Source organism: Schistocerca serialis, unplaced genomic scaffold, assembly GCF_023864345.2.
Source record: "Schistocerca serialis cubense isolate TAMUIC-IGC-003099 unplaced genomic scaffold, iqSchSeri2.2 HiC_scaffold_1362, whole genome shotgun sequence".
NCBI classification, from domain to species: domain Eukaryota; kingdom Metazoa; phylum Arthropoda; class Insecta; order Orthoptera; family Acrididae; genus Schistocerca; species Schistocerca serialis.
In genome coordinates this window covers 29,107,288-29,121,918 of record NW_026047583.1, presented here as the reverse complement: position 1 = coordinate 29,121,918, position 14,631 = coordinate 29,107,288, and positions in this window count along the sequence as shown.

Genomic DNA, 14,631 nt, shown 5'->3' with positions numbered 1-14,631 from the left:
TGCTATAAAATAACGACATGAAGTCTGTTTGATCTTCCGCACTCCACGATTTACGAAGGAAAAATACGTCTTCCGACTCCACACTCAGAGTTGTTCCCCTCTTTTCCTGGGCCTTCCCGAATCTCTTCTTGGTTGTGGCTTATTAGCCCTATGCGTTTTGGCAATCTGTCTTCATTTATCCTGTTAATACCTTTCTTTCGATCTTCTTCTGTTACCGTCCACTCTATAATATTCTAAACATTAAGTTCTGTTGTTCCGTGTTCATTACGTATTGAGTCTAATATATTGCACACCCACTAACATTTCTTGGAGTCCTCATTTCCGCCCTTTCGGTCTTACTGACGTCCTTCTGTCTCACTCCCATTCATTAAAACTGGTGATGCCTTTATTTACTTTTATTCTCATGCTCTTTCCTGTCTTGTTACTCACCGTCACCACAAATGTGTTCAAAAACGTTGAACTGTACTTTCAATATATCAGCCTTTATTGTCACTTATTTCAGCGGCCAGATAGGAGAAATAAGGGATTTGTTCTGTAGATTTTGTGTTGATAATAGTCTTTGAACAGAATGGGAATATTCCCTGAAATGCCATTACGCTAGTTTTAGGTAGGGAGAGTGTTGTACCTAGCGGATAGTGTAGCTAGGAACACGTGTTTACTTTTGGTCGTTACTTCAGTCACATGACAAATCTTAGACTCACATGAAGAAATTCTCATTGGAGACCGCCATAAGCAGTTTCCGCCATTTTCTTTAGTTTTTAGCACTGATAGAAGGTTATGTTTCGTGAAGCATTCTTAAATATTTCGCATTGTACACATTTCAATTTGTGTATAATATACAATGTGACTCAGCTGCCCCTACGGATGTTGTTTTATGCAGCCCGCCGTGTTATAACTGGCCTTCAAAGACCATGCGGGAGATTTTCATTCTCTCGCTCGCCATGCGCAAACTATAAATCCTTGAGAAACAATTAACAGAACATTTTTGTAGGAATAATTTTACACTGGGGTCCGTTTTCGCTAGAGGCCGTAGTTTTCGAGTTACTCAAGAAAAACGTACAAAAGTGACCTTCAAATGCATCCTTACTCCCACACTCAGCCCCAACCAGTCGGGATTTCTAGTACGTTGTTCACGGCACTCGCTCCTACTATTCGACAAAGATTTGTGACTGCACGAATTATTTCCCACTTTCCTTCACGTGGTTTCCATCTTGGGAAACAGTTCTGTACTCGAAAATGGGCTTACAAGCCTAATAAAGTTTATTCCTATATTCCACCACTGGATTAGTTGAGCACTTAAGAACTGTGTAAATTTTACCTAACAATTTAGTGAATTCTAACAGTACAAAATAAACAAAACTGTTACATCGTTGAATTCGTGTGGTTTTCAGACTACGAATGTACTCTGCTTGCGAGGGTTAAGTTTAAGCGTAACATCTACAAAAGTCGTTTTTCTTTCATTACCCTCGCGGACAGGGTAGTAATGTTAAGGGTATAACCGACTATGCTGGTGGCGTGATACCCCAATCAACGCAGGCAAAGAAAGGTCGAAAATAATTTTCCCACTGAATTTTTTGCATATTCTATATCTGAATGTGTTCAATAGCATCGTTCATTTTCTCCAGGGGCATTCACCACACATTGTGTTCCATAAAGGTCTCGTTTCATGCGTTTTGTCTATCACTTGCAATAATGCTGTTTTATTTTTCATATATTCGATTTAAACCTATTACTATTACTTTTACACTCCATGCAGTCTTCCCGCCTGTCACTGACTTAACAAGTAATTCTTGAACATCTCGGTTAAACTACGGTGTTTTGTGTGTAGCACCGCCTCTCATTACACTTGCTGTGTTCGTACCTAAAGCTTCTCGTGCTGTATCTTGTATACGAAAAAATTGTATTGAGATCTCTACACATTATGTTGAGCTCATTGAAACGGATCGAGAAAGCTTTATCGAAAGATGATGAATTCGAGACATTTCCTCGTGTCCAGACGCGTCTTCGGCCTGCAATCTGACTGACTGGAGTAGCTATCCTCGGCTTACATTTCAGCAAGATAATGCTCGCCCTCACACGGAGAGAGTTTCTACTGTTTGTCTTCGTGCATGCCAAACATTACCTTGGCCAACGAGGTAGCTGGATCTCTCCACAATTTAGGAAGTTTGCAGCATCGTGGGGCAGGGCCCTCCCACCAGCTAGGAATTTTCACGATGTAAAGCGCCAGTTGGACAGAATTTGGCGCGCTATTCCTCAGGAGGACATCCAGCAACTCGATCAATCAATGCCAACAAGTAGCTGCTCGAGGTGGGCCAACACGTTACTGCCTTGCTCAGTTTGTGAAGCTCTGTCTCTTATATGAAAAATCCAGTTTTTCTAAAGTTGAAACCATTTGTCTGTACCAGTACATCACACTGCCGACTTCCGTCTCAATCGCGCAATTTCTACGGGTTCCACCTTCCCTTCTGCGTTATGACGCTACAGATCCGTAATAAACAACTCCTTCCCACAGTCTAATACATACAGTCGCGACACTCTCGCTGATTTGTGTTATACACAGCGACAACAGCGCCTCAAGCGGTGGAGAAGCTACGCTGCTGAATACGGTATTCATTAAATGTAAACACTATCGTTTATATTCATTTTTAAGATAGTTTTTTACGAAAGGCAGAGTATGTAGCGCAATAAATTGCAGTAATAATAGGAAGAAGACACCAAATTTGTAATTCTTCAGGTTTCCTAAGGACCCTGAAAGGTATGAAACATCACATTAGAGCGCTCTTTATTTACGATTTTTTTCTAAACTGTATTGAATTATTGAATTTGTTTTTCTTTTTTAGGAGCAAGATATGGTTAATAAATAGTAGAAGACAGGACCTGCTGCAAAAAGATGTCCTTTATTTGCACAATAACATGAAGTTTTGTGCGTTACATTTCGAGTCATACCAGTTCATGAGCACGGAAAAGAAGACATTGATATGGAATGCTGTTTCTACGTTATTTGACGTGCCGAATAAGCCACAACTAGTGACGATGGAGAGAAAATTGCCATACAAACGTGAAAGTGTTACTGCAAAAACAATAAAACTGTCTCCTGACACAGAAGAAACAGCTACCACAAGTGTTACTACACGAGAGACATATAAAATCACTAACAACGTAATCTTCAACACAGACATCTTTTGAAGATGAAATGCTTAGATTACGCGAAATTATTCGCGTGTTGGAAAATCGTGTGAAATGTAAAAACGTGCAAATCATTAGACTTCGTACAAAATTACTACGTGACAAGGAAAGTGCCCATTGTAAGAATAAACTGCAACCACGTCACAGGACACAAGTACAAAAGGATAAGCTCATTTTAAAAAGTGATGGTTCCAAGTACTTGAAAAAAGATGCTCTCAACTTATTGATAAGCCAAATCAGTATACCACTGAATGGAAAACGTGGTGCGAGATTGGAAGATGAAACTAAATAATTTGCACTTAATTTGTTGTATTATAGTACTCAGGCATACAGTTTTTTATCACACTGTTTTAGCCTTCCATCAGTACGTGGAAGATATACAGTTAAATTGTGGGATAAATAATAACATATTTCATCTTTTAAAGCAGAAAGTGCAGCGGTTACCAGAAACTGATTTAATTGTTAATTTGTCTATGGATGAGATGTTACTAATGGAAAATTTGATATATGACAGCTCTAGGGATCATGTTATTGGATTTGAAGACATGGGTTGCATACGTACATCTATGGTTGCCAATACTGCATTAGTTATAATGATTAACGGCATCTTTTCAAATTTTAAACGGCCATTAGTATATTATTTCTCCAAAGGACCAGTAGGAGCCACCCATTTGACGCGCATATTTTTTGAAGTTGTCAGAAAACTCACGGAGATTGGTTTGGTTGTAAAAACATGTGTGATTGACCAAGGCTCGAATTTTGTGGAGTGGAGGCACAGACTGGGTATCACACCAGTTAATCCATGCTTGGTACACGAAGGGAGTAAGATCTACTTTTTTATGACACCCCACACTTGATAAAAAGCATACGTATTAATTTATTCAGGTATAACATTATCCACACACCAGATGAAGGAGGGATTGGCACTGCTTCAAGGAAGGACATTTGTCATTTATACTCAAGTGATTATGGAAGGAAGTACAAGTTGGCCCCCAAGCTCACTAAAAGAGCTGTCCAACTGCTAGCATTTTCAAAAATGAAGGTAATCACTGCAGTTCATGTGATGAGTCATACAGTAGCAGCACGCATTGAGATACTTGTTACTTGTGGCACCATATCATCATCTGCTATTGCTACTGCAGATTTTTGCCGAAAAGTAAACGATATTTTTGACATATTTAATGCATATAGTGTTAAAGGGCCTGTATCCTTAAGGAACTGCATTACAAGTGCCTCAAGACATTTGGAAATATTAAATACACTGAAGCCATAGATACAGTCATGGAAATTTGTAGATGCTGATGGGAAAATTTTTTCACCTAGGATTAAGTGTGTTAAAGGACTTCTGGGTAACATAAGCGCTTTGAACATGTTTGTTGATGATGTTGTGGATGGAACCAAGTTATATTTATTAACACGCAAAATTAATCAAGATCCACTGGAAAACTTTTTCTCGGTGATAAGGCATAAAAGCGGTTTTTGTAGCAACCCATCACCACGACAGTTTTGTGCTGCATTCAGTAATTGTGCTTTAAGCAAATTAATGGTCACACACAGTGTAGCTACCTCCAACTGTGAGGGGATCAACTGGGTTCAGACAATAGTGGATATGAAAGCAGCGCCCAAATTACTTGTTTCACCACTGTTGGACATCAGTGACACGAGTTCAGTGATCAGACTACCAAATGTGGAAGTTCAAACAGACCTCGGAGAGGCAAACAGCATGAGATACGTGTTTGGTTATGTATTAAAGAAACTGCTTACAATTCATGACTGTTATAAATGTAGGACAGTACTTGTAGATGGCAGCCAAGACTTCGACAGAAATGACAAAGTTTATTGTCATTTTAAAAGCTATGAAGGCAACTTTGGACGCCTATTTATTTGTGCAGAAGATGTCAAAGAATTTGTAACTCATTGTGAGACTAAGATGACTTCTACTTTTGATGAATATGACCACGTAAGTAATTGTGGTGCTTTCTTTGTGAACACCCACCTGGGTGCTGTGCTGAACCAAGCTGGTGTTAATATGACTGTTTGTGAACCTGAGGCTCTTTTACATTATTAAATTCAGGAATCAAGATTTAGTCTGTAGGAGCAAGAGAAGAAATAAAGAAAGTGATGAAGCTGGCTCATTTTGGTTGCTAAAGTGTTAGGACTGATTCATTCATTTAATTTTATTTTCGTTAAATGTATCAATGGGATATAATAAAGTTTTAAAACAATCATGCTTTTTATTGAGATAACGTGATACCAAAAAGAATAAGATGGAAATTGTATTTTTGGAACCAGGCTTCCTGCAAAGCAGAACGTAATGAAAAGTGATGTGTCACTTCATTTTTACACAAGGAGGATCATCTGTATACTTCATATGTGGGATACACAGTGTGTATTCTCTTACTTACAGTGGAGTAAGTGCGATTGTGCGCTACTTTCTAATTATTTCTTCAAGAATATGATGCAGCTTATGTCACTTCATTCAATAGTTCGTGCTCTGCTTACTTATATTTCACGATTATTTATGTCTCTCGCTGTTCTCCTAACACTTGTGACGCAAAAATATACTAACTATTTTGTACATTATGTACAAAGCGAATTAAAAGCAAGCATTATTGTTGCGTCGCAACTGCCGTCAGAGGAATGCGAGCTTTCTGGCCGCTAGGGACGCTAGTGTCACTCGAGCTGTCAAATGGTAACAACTTTCACGGCAGTAAGTGTCGCGACTGTATATATTAAACTCTGACCTTTCGAGCTTTCTGGCCGCTTATGTCACTTCATTCAATAGTTCGTGCTCTGTTTACTTATATTTCACGATTATTTATGTCTCTCGCTGTTCTCCTAACACTTGTGACGCAAAAATATACTATTTTGTACATTACGTACAAAGCGAATTAAAAGCAAGCATTAATGTTGCGTCGCAGCTGCCATCAGAGGAATGCCAGCTTTCTGGCCGCTAGGGACGCTAGTGTCACTCGAGCTGTCAAATGGTAACAACTTTCACGGCAGTAAGTGTCGCGACTGTATATAGAAAGCTGCCCAACGTACTTGCGAAACCGTCTTTGTCCAGTCAGGTGAAATGTAACCGTTCACACGTTACTTACGTTAATAACTGGCCACTTATCATTTGCGATTGTTCAGTTCACACGTTGGTCTCGGCATCTTTTCGGTGGGTCGCGAGCTGATCGTAGAAATTTAGCAAGACAAAGTGTTTAGCAGGTACTGGATTAATGTAGACTTATGGCAAGGTTCTCGAATCTCAATTGAAAGGAAGGCAAATCGAGTAGATGTTTCCATCTTGCTACTAGGTTATATGAGAAATGGCTCTATTTGCCTGGTTTTTGAACATCACGGCTTGGGGAAGAACAGGTGGCCTAATGTAAATGGCCGGACGCCGAGATCGTTATGATAACTCAACTAACAGTTCACAAGCATCTACTAGAAATAATTATAAAATGTAATACTCAGCATTCACAAAAATGAAAGTTCGTAAAAAAAAAAGCTGTTGTAGTCTAGTTTCTCATTATTTAGACGATGTTAACTGCTCCTGCATTACTGCGATGTGGATTATTGGTTGTAGGTGTGTGAACAGCATTTCCGACCTCATGAAATTATAAGAACATACCAGGATAGGCGACAGTGATGTATGCCACTAGAAATATAATATTTACTCAGAAAAAAGTGCTCCATGAAGTGCCTACCAGCGAAAACTGTGCTAGGGGGCTGAGGCGTGAGTGGCTCGTGTTCATGCCATATCTCATTCGACATCCTGTTTTTACTGTACTACCACCTCGTTATGTTAATTTCAATTCCTGGTGTCACTGAGTTGCTGCCTTGCCTGCCCGTGAGCGGCAGCAGCGGCACTTATCGATATAAGCCCTGGCGTAGTATCTTTGCTGACTGCTATGACTTCCAGGTCGTTGTGTGTCGTGGTTTCAGTTAGAAAGTGCCAGCAGTTAGTTTGGACCTGGCAGTGGTTGAGTTGGCATGCGGCACAAGTTCAGTCCGGGCGTGGCAGCAGTGTGGTCTGGACTGCCATGACTCGCCCGATGGTTGCTGACACACACGATTGGAGCGGGGTTGACTTTGGTTGGTTGTCGGTCGGTCGTCTTGCCGAATGACGTGTATCTGGCCGGCGATCGCTTATGGGTTGGCTGTGTGTGCCACCTCGTGGTTTGTTCCTGTTATTGTACAGTCACTGCCGTTAACATTCTTTAGTTCTTCATGCAAGTGTTCATGACACTTTGTGTGGTTTGTGTGATTTTGACTGACAAGTTATTTTAAATTTTGTCAGCGTACTGGCTCTGAGGTGTGGATCAGCCAGGTAGTCTCCGCGCGGCCCAGTGGGCTGGGCCTGCTGGCGGTTTCTCTGCAGTGTCGGAGTGTGTGGGAGCTGTTCCGATTGCTATGAGATTCACGGCTCACCAACCCAGGGCGTCAAAGTTGAGTGATGATTTAATTACCGAAGCCAGTCTGTTCACACTGAGCCATTGGTTTTCATGATTGGCTGTTGGGGGTATTCCCGTGAGCATCAGCGAGTGTTTGAGTTGGCGAAAGTTTGGCCATCATCTGGCGGTGTTTAACTGTATTCTGGTTATTTGAAGTCCAAGTGCACCCGCGGAATTTTCTGCCTTGTGGCCGTTAGCGTTGTTACCTGCCCTGGCCATTGACGTAAAATTCAGGCAGTGTCGTTTCCTCACCATGTTGTCGCTGTCCAACACGTGTGTGTAGTTTTGACAGCTTATGCATACTTGGTTGTGGATGGCTACACCTTTCACATTTTTCTTTGGAGTTCCTTATGCACTGCTTGGGTGTAAAGCAAGTCGTCTTGTCAGTGGGTCCGTTGACTGTCTCTTGGATGGGTTGCTGGCGGATCGGATATAGCTGGGCCGACTACCTGTCTCCCCTAAGCGAACGTTAATATTTCAAATGCAGACCAACTCCTGGAAACTTCTGAGTGCCGCTGGCTGTACAGCCTTTTCTCATTGGTGTTTGATCGTGCATTTTAATGGCCCATAGTCTATGGTTTGAATCTGTATGCTTTTAGTTGGGTTTTAAATAATGGGCCTTCAGCCATCTTAAAATTGAAAGTTCCTTGCTTGTCAAGTCTTGCATTGTTCGGGCCCTCAGCCTCATTTAATTATTTTTTTGATAAAACTTTGGACCTTATGCCTTTTCAAAATTCACTGTAGTTGTGTTTTTCAATCATGGGCCTTCAGCTGTCTTAAAATTAAAATTTCTTATTTGTTGAGTCTTGGATTGTTTGGGCCTTCTGCCTCATTTTAAATATTTTTTTTTCTTGATGAAGCTTTGGACCTTCTGCCTTTTGAGAATTTATTGTAGTTGAGTTTTTTAATCATGGGACTTCAGCTGTCTTAAAATTTAAATGCCTTAATTGTTAAATCTTACATTGTTTGGAACTTCAGCCTCACTTAAAAAAATTATTTAAGGATAAAGCCTTGGGCTTTCTGCCTTGTAAAAATTTATTGTAGTTGTGTTTTGAATCATGGGCCTTCAGCCGTTTTCAAAATTAAAGAGGTTGTGCCCTCAAGACACAAGACTGTGTGACATATTCAGTCGATAGTTAAGCTCGGAAATTTGCGCTGTAATGTTTGGGCAACTAAATAAAGTTATAATAGTTCGAGTGTAACTGACAGCAGTTCATTTTTGGTCCCCTTTCCACTATTCCAACTACCTGTTCTGTCCTGTGGATTAACCAGGCGTTTCGGGGGCATCAGACTTGTATGACTCCCCTTAGTAGGTGGTTTGCTCAGCCCACAGGCAACCTTAATCTAAGTGGTGTTGCCTACTGTTTGCCTCTGGGATTGCCTGAAAACTCCTGTGACGTTCACTCACTATATCATGCTTGGACAAGTAATATACTGTGGTGAAATATGGTATTTATATTGCATCCTCCATACTGCCAGAATACAGTTGCTCGTCCGATGCACCGTTCACATGTAATGCGTTTTGAGTCACTGGCATGCTGTTCACAGTATGGTGGCCCCATTAATCGAGAAAGGCCCTCTTGAGGTGTTCACGATGATGATGATGATGATGATGTTTGGTCTGTTGGGCGCCCAACTGTGCGGTTGTCAGCGCCCTTACAAAATCCCAACCTTTGCTCAGTCCAATCTCGCCACTTTCGTGAATGATGATGAAATGATGAGTACAACACAAACACCCAGTCATGTCGAGAAAGCTGAAAATCCCTGACCCCGCCGGGAATCGAACCCGGGAGCCCGTACTCAGGAAGCGAGAATGCGACAGCGAGATCACGAGATACGGACAGGTATTCACGAGATGTGTGCGTTGTTCCGCGTTACCATCGTAGAGGACGAACCCATCGCTGAAATACTGTCAGCAATCAGTGTCTGTTCTCAGAAAAAACAGAGTAAAATGGAAGAAGGTTTTAAGTGAGGGCTAGTATATCGGCCTCTATCTGGTCATCGTCATCGCATAGACGCTATTCCATGAAAGTTTATTTTAGTTGTGACGATCTCCAATGAATAAATCATCGACATGGGAACTTGTCGCTAAGTAAGCATTCTTTCTACACTATTATGTTAGTAAAACCTAACGTGTGAAGTCAGTTTCTAACGGGTAAACGAGGTGAGAACAAACCTTCGATCAGAGTGTTTGAGAACCACATAAAACGGGACTGCGAGACAAAGCAATATCCTGTTTATTTCAAATACAAGGCTTTTAACCTAAAATACGCGTCTGATCCAAGCTGTAGTGATAGAAAAAGCACCTCACCTTGCGCATTCACAACACCTGCTCTTCTCCCTACCCTCCTCAAGTAGCACAGTATATGTGACAACGAAGAATATACATTTCCCTGCTCCTTGTTTCAGTGATGGCGATTTAAGCTGCCCTCTTAAGTTCCTGCCGAGCCACATATTCGTAAATAAATAGACAAATATTTATTTCATCCTTCGTTTTCAAATCAAACGGTAATATAAATAACGTCTAATGTTCCAGAATATATTTGTATTGACACATACTAAATACGGATTTAGAAAACGTCGTTTTTCTGAAACACAACTACCTCTTTACTCACAAGTTGTGTTGAGTCCAATAGACTGGGAATTTCAAAGTAATTCCGAATTTCTAGATTTCCAGAAGCCTTTTGACAGCGTACCTCACGAATGGCTTGTAATCCGATTATATGTTCATGGAATATTGTCTCATTTATGCGACTGGATTACTGATTCCCTGTCAGGGAAGTTCGTAGTAATTGACAGAAACTCATCGAGTAAAATGGAAGTGATTCCTGGCGTTCCCCAAGGTAGTGTTATAGGCCCTCTGCTGTTCGTTACCTATATAAACGATTTAGGAGCCAATCTGGTAGCAGCTTAGGTTGCTTGCAGATGATGCTGTCGTTTATCGTCTAGTATAAAGTCGTCAGAAGATCAAAACCAATTCCAAAATGTGATGTGTATGGTGCGAAAATTGATAACTGACCCTAAATAATAAGTGCTGAACGGAATCCGTTAACTCCGGTTACACGATAAATCAGTCGAATCTAAAGGCCGTAAATTCAACTAAATACCTAGGAACTACAATTACGTCCAAATTAAATCGGAAAGAACACATAGAAAATGTTGTGGTGATGGAAAACCAAAGACCGTGTTTTATTGGCAGTACACTTGGAAGACGCACCAGATCTACTACAGAGATTGCCTATACACTACGCTTGTTCGTCCTTTTGTGGAGTACTGCTGCTCGGTGTGGGATCCTTACCCGATAGGATTACCGGAGTACATCGAGAGAGTTCAAAGGAGGACAACTCGTTTTGTATTATCGAGAAATAGGGGAGAAAGTGTAACGGACATGATACAGAAATTGAGGTGGACATCAGTAAACGAAAGGCGTTTCTCGTTGCTGCAGTATCTTCTCACGAAATGTCAGTCCCCAGCTTTCTCCTCCGAATGCGAAAATGGTTCAAATGGCTCTGAGCACTATGGGACTTAACAGCTGTGGTCACCAGTCCCCTAGAACTTAGAACGACTTAAACCTAACTAACCTAAGGACATCACACACATCAATGCCCGAGGCAGGATTCGAACCTGCGACCGTAGCAGTCGCGAGGTTCCGGACTGAGCGCCTAGAGCTGCTAGACCACCGCGGGTATGGGTTATATTGTTTTGCTTATTATTGTAATAAAAGTGCGTGATGACTGGGTGTTGTGTGATGTCCTTAGGTTAGTTAGGTTTAAGTAGTTCTAAGTTCTAGGGGACTGATGACCATAAATGTTAAGTTCCATAGTGCTCAGAGCCATTTGAACCATTTAATAAAAGTGGGTGTAACTTTTATAACTGAATTGAGTAAAATAACTCAGTCCTTTTAAATGAAAACAACGATGGAACGATTGACAAGTTCTGCAGTAAATTGTGATGTATGGAAAGGTCACGGGAGGTGACCAGCAACAAGGGCTTTACTATAATAACATGTAAATGAATGTAAGTAGGGAAGATTAGTATTTGTTTCTAAAATGTACTTTAAAGTTCTGTACACAGAAACGACAAGGAACTTTGAGAGGCTGAACACAAGATAGAGAGAGAAAGGGGAGCTTACCGGTCACAAGGGACCAGGCTTCGCGGCCCCTGGGCAGAAGGGTCGAGCGGCTGCAAGGAAACACCTTGTAATCTGGTTACCGCTGACAGTGACAGCGTAGCACAATGGGCGACGCCGAAGGCGACAATGCCGAGCCACGTGCAGCCAGTTCAACGCTCCAGACAGTTAAACACAGCTGACGCACGTCACTGTTCAAGGAATTCTTGGCGAAGGCACAGAACAACGCCGCAGAAGAATTGGAAGGCGAAAAGCTCATCTAATATTCCGTCTGTCGATCTGTATTCCTATCTGCCATCGGAAATATTAAACCAACCGGGAAATCCCATGTACACTCTTTGACATAAAATTCGACCGGCGGCCAGCCGCTTCAGAGGCTAAGTCCGCGCCGATCGCGACATGGGACAAAAAAACTGGCCAACTCGCTAACTCTCTAAGTCCGGTTATCTGCACAGTCTGGCAACACTGTAGACTGCGGCACTTCCTGGAGGAAAACTTGTCCCATGATAGAAAAACCCTAGGCTGATTACGCCTGTGGTCTAGCGGTAGCGTGCGTTGTTTCTGTTCATAATGTCAGTGGATCGAGAGCAGCTGGCATAAAAATTTTTTATAGCCTCTTCTGTCTGAATGCTGGAGACGTGAATGTAATGGTAGGCAGATTCAATCTATTTCGCTTTCTGACACACCGATATCAAAATTTTATCCAGTAACGATTTTGCGGCAGATTTCCTGCAGACTGTCCTCCTCTGGACGCCGTATGCGGCAAAGCTCCGGGATCCACTGGCTTGCTACCGGCAGCGGCCGTGGCGACAGCAGCGGCGCTGCGCTCCCCCGTTCTTTATCGACAAACGCCTGCTAACGCTAATCGCTTTTGATGATTTAAAACTCTTTATTATTAAATGTTGCTCGACAGAAAATTTCTACAATATCCATTCGCGCCCTGAAGCAACGGAGACAGACGCCCTGATTAGTAGGCGGGTATTATATTACATTAATCGGCAAGAGCTGAGTATGGCCCGAAATTAATTTTATAGACTGGGCCGAAATTAAACCACCTCGCTACACTCGATGAATTCATAAATGCTTCATACCTCGTTTCTTTTCCTTTCAAACTCAATTATTTGTGCAACTTTTGGTCAATGTTCGGATGTTTTCGTCAAGCCAGAGTGACCGTCTGTGGTGTAAAGTGTATTACTGTTCTTGTTTCATTCCTTATGGTAAGTCTATGTGATAAACTGTGTGAATACCTTGCAATGCATGCTATGTAGCAGTGCAGGAAAACTGCACATTTGGAGTTCCATGTATGGGTTCATGAAGTATTTAATGTTGATCGGAAGTGATAGTTAAGGTCATCAGATTTAAACCAGAAAAATTTGTCGTTTTGGAAGTTTCAGAGAACGGAAAGGAATTGTTAACGCCGGTGTTAGAAAACGTCTACAGTTAAATGCTATTGCAAAAATTTAGAAGAAGGGAACTATATTAATCAACATGAGCACTTCATAAACAACCTCCTGACATGTTAGACCTATATGACGAACAAAGCTCAAATTTATATCGTTGACAGTCGGTTTGAATCTTTTCAGGACCTATTTTTCAGTTGTAATCTACCCACGGAAAATTACCCTCTACCACTCAATAACTAATAATGGACAACCAAATCATCCACATGTATTTACGTTTGAAAAGTATCTGATCAGATTTTCTAGTAATATATGCGCCGACAGCACGTCGACGCCAAGGTATTTTTCTAGTACGTTTATTCTTTGGAACAACAGAGGTACAGAAATGTATGCTCCATGGTTATTATAGTGGGAAGAAGGAACAGCTTCGGAAGTATCGGTTGGAAGATTTTCGGATTGCTAAAAGAGATTTATTTACTCGTCTTCGCGCTAAAGCGAGCTAGGAAGTTTGTGCCGCTAGCGTGATAAGTAAAGAGAAAGAAAAAACCTGTAAAAGCAAATTGCATGAGACTTGGAACCCACACAAAACGTAACATGTACGGAAATGTATTCAATATACAATTTTCCTCAGAAATAAGGTTTGTGACCATTTTATTCTAGAGTGAATGCCGAATGAGTTCTCTGTCTGAATCATTGACGATTGTCTGGGCCCTGTAATTAATTGGGAAGTTTCAGCTGTGACGAAGAGAGCCTGCAATCTCTGAGTTTTTATAAATCGTCCAAAAAGGCTTCGTCCACATCTGAAATTTTAGATCTGTCGTAAACTGAACGAATTGTTCAAACGATCGATTTTCCCAACTGAATGCAGCGCTTAATAATAATAACAAATGTAACGATCTTTTCTAGCAAGCCAGCCGCTGAATATTAAGACGAAGGGCTCCACCAGAGATTCTACTAGGCTGATTTCACGTAAATAATATAGTTAAACTGTACACAGATGAAGGAGAGAGAGAGAGAGAGAGAGAGAGAGAGAGAGAGCGAATGAAATTCGAGAAATTACTCAGAATCCTCCATTAGCATAATTCTTTGTCTGTCTTTTCACGGATCAGCCTAATAAGAAAACACGAAGCCCTGACTTTATTGTACCGATTTATGTGTGAGGGTGAAAGAGCGATAAAGGCGACAGATACACTGCTGTACAGACAAAACATTACACCAAGTTAGCGGCAAGCTGCATTCATATGGACTTTCATCATTTACAGAGTAGAATTCATTATACAGTGAAGCGCCTTGGCATTTGCAAAGCAGACATCCATGATATTAACTTAATTTACTAAGTCGAAATTCGGACGAAGATTGATGTTTAAAGACATTCTTCAGATTTCGTATAACGAATTTTTACTAGCAGTTTGCAACTCCATTAATTAAAATGGAAAATAAAAGGTTGTAGTCAGCGGCTTCCACCGAGATT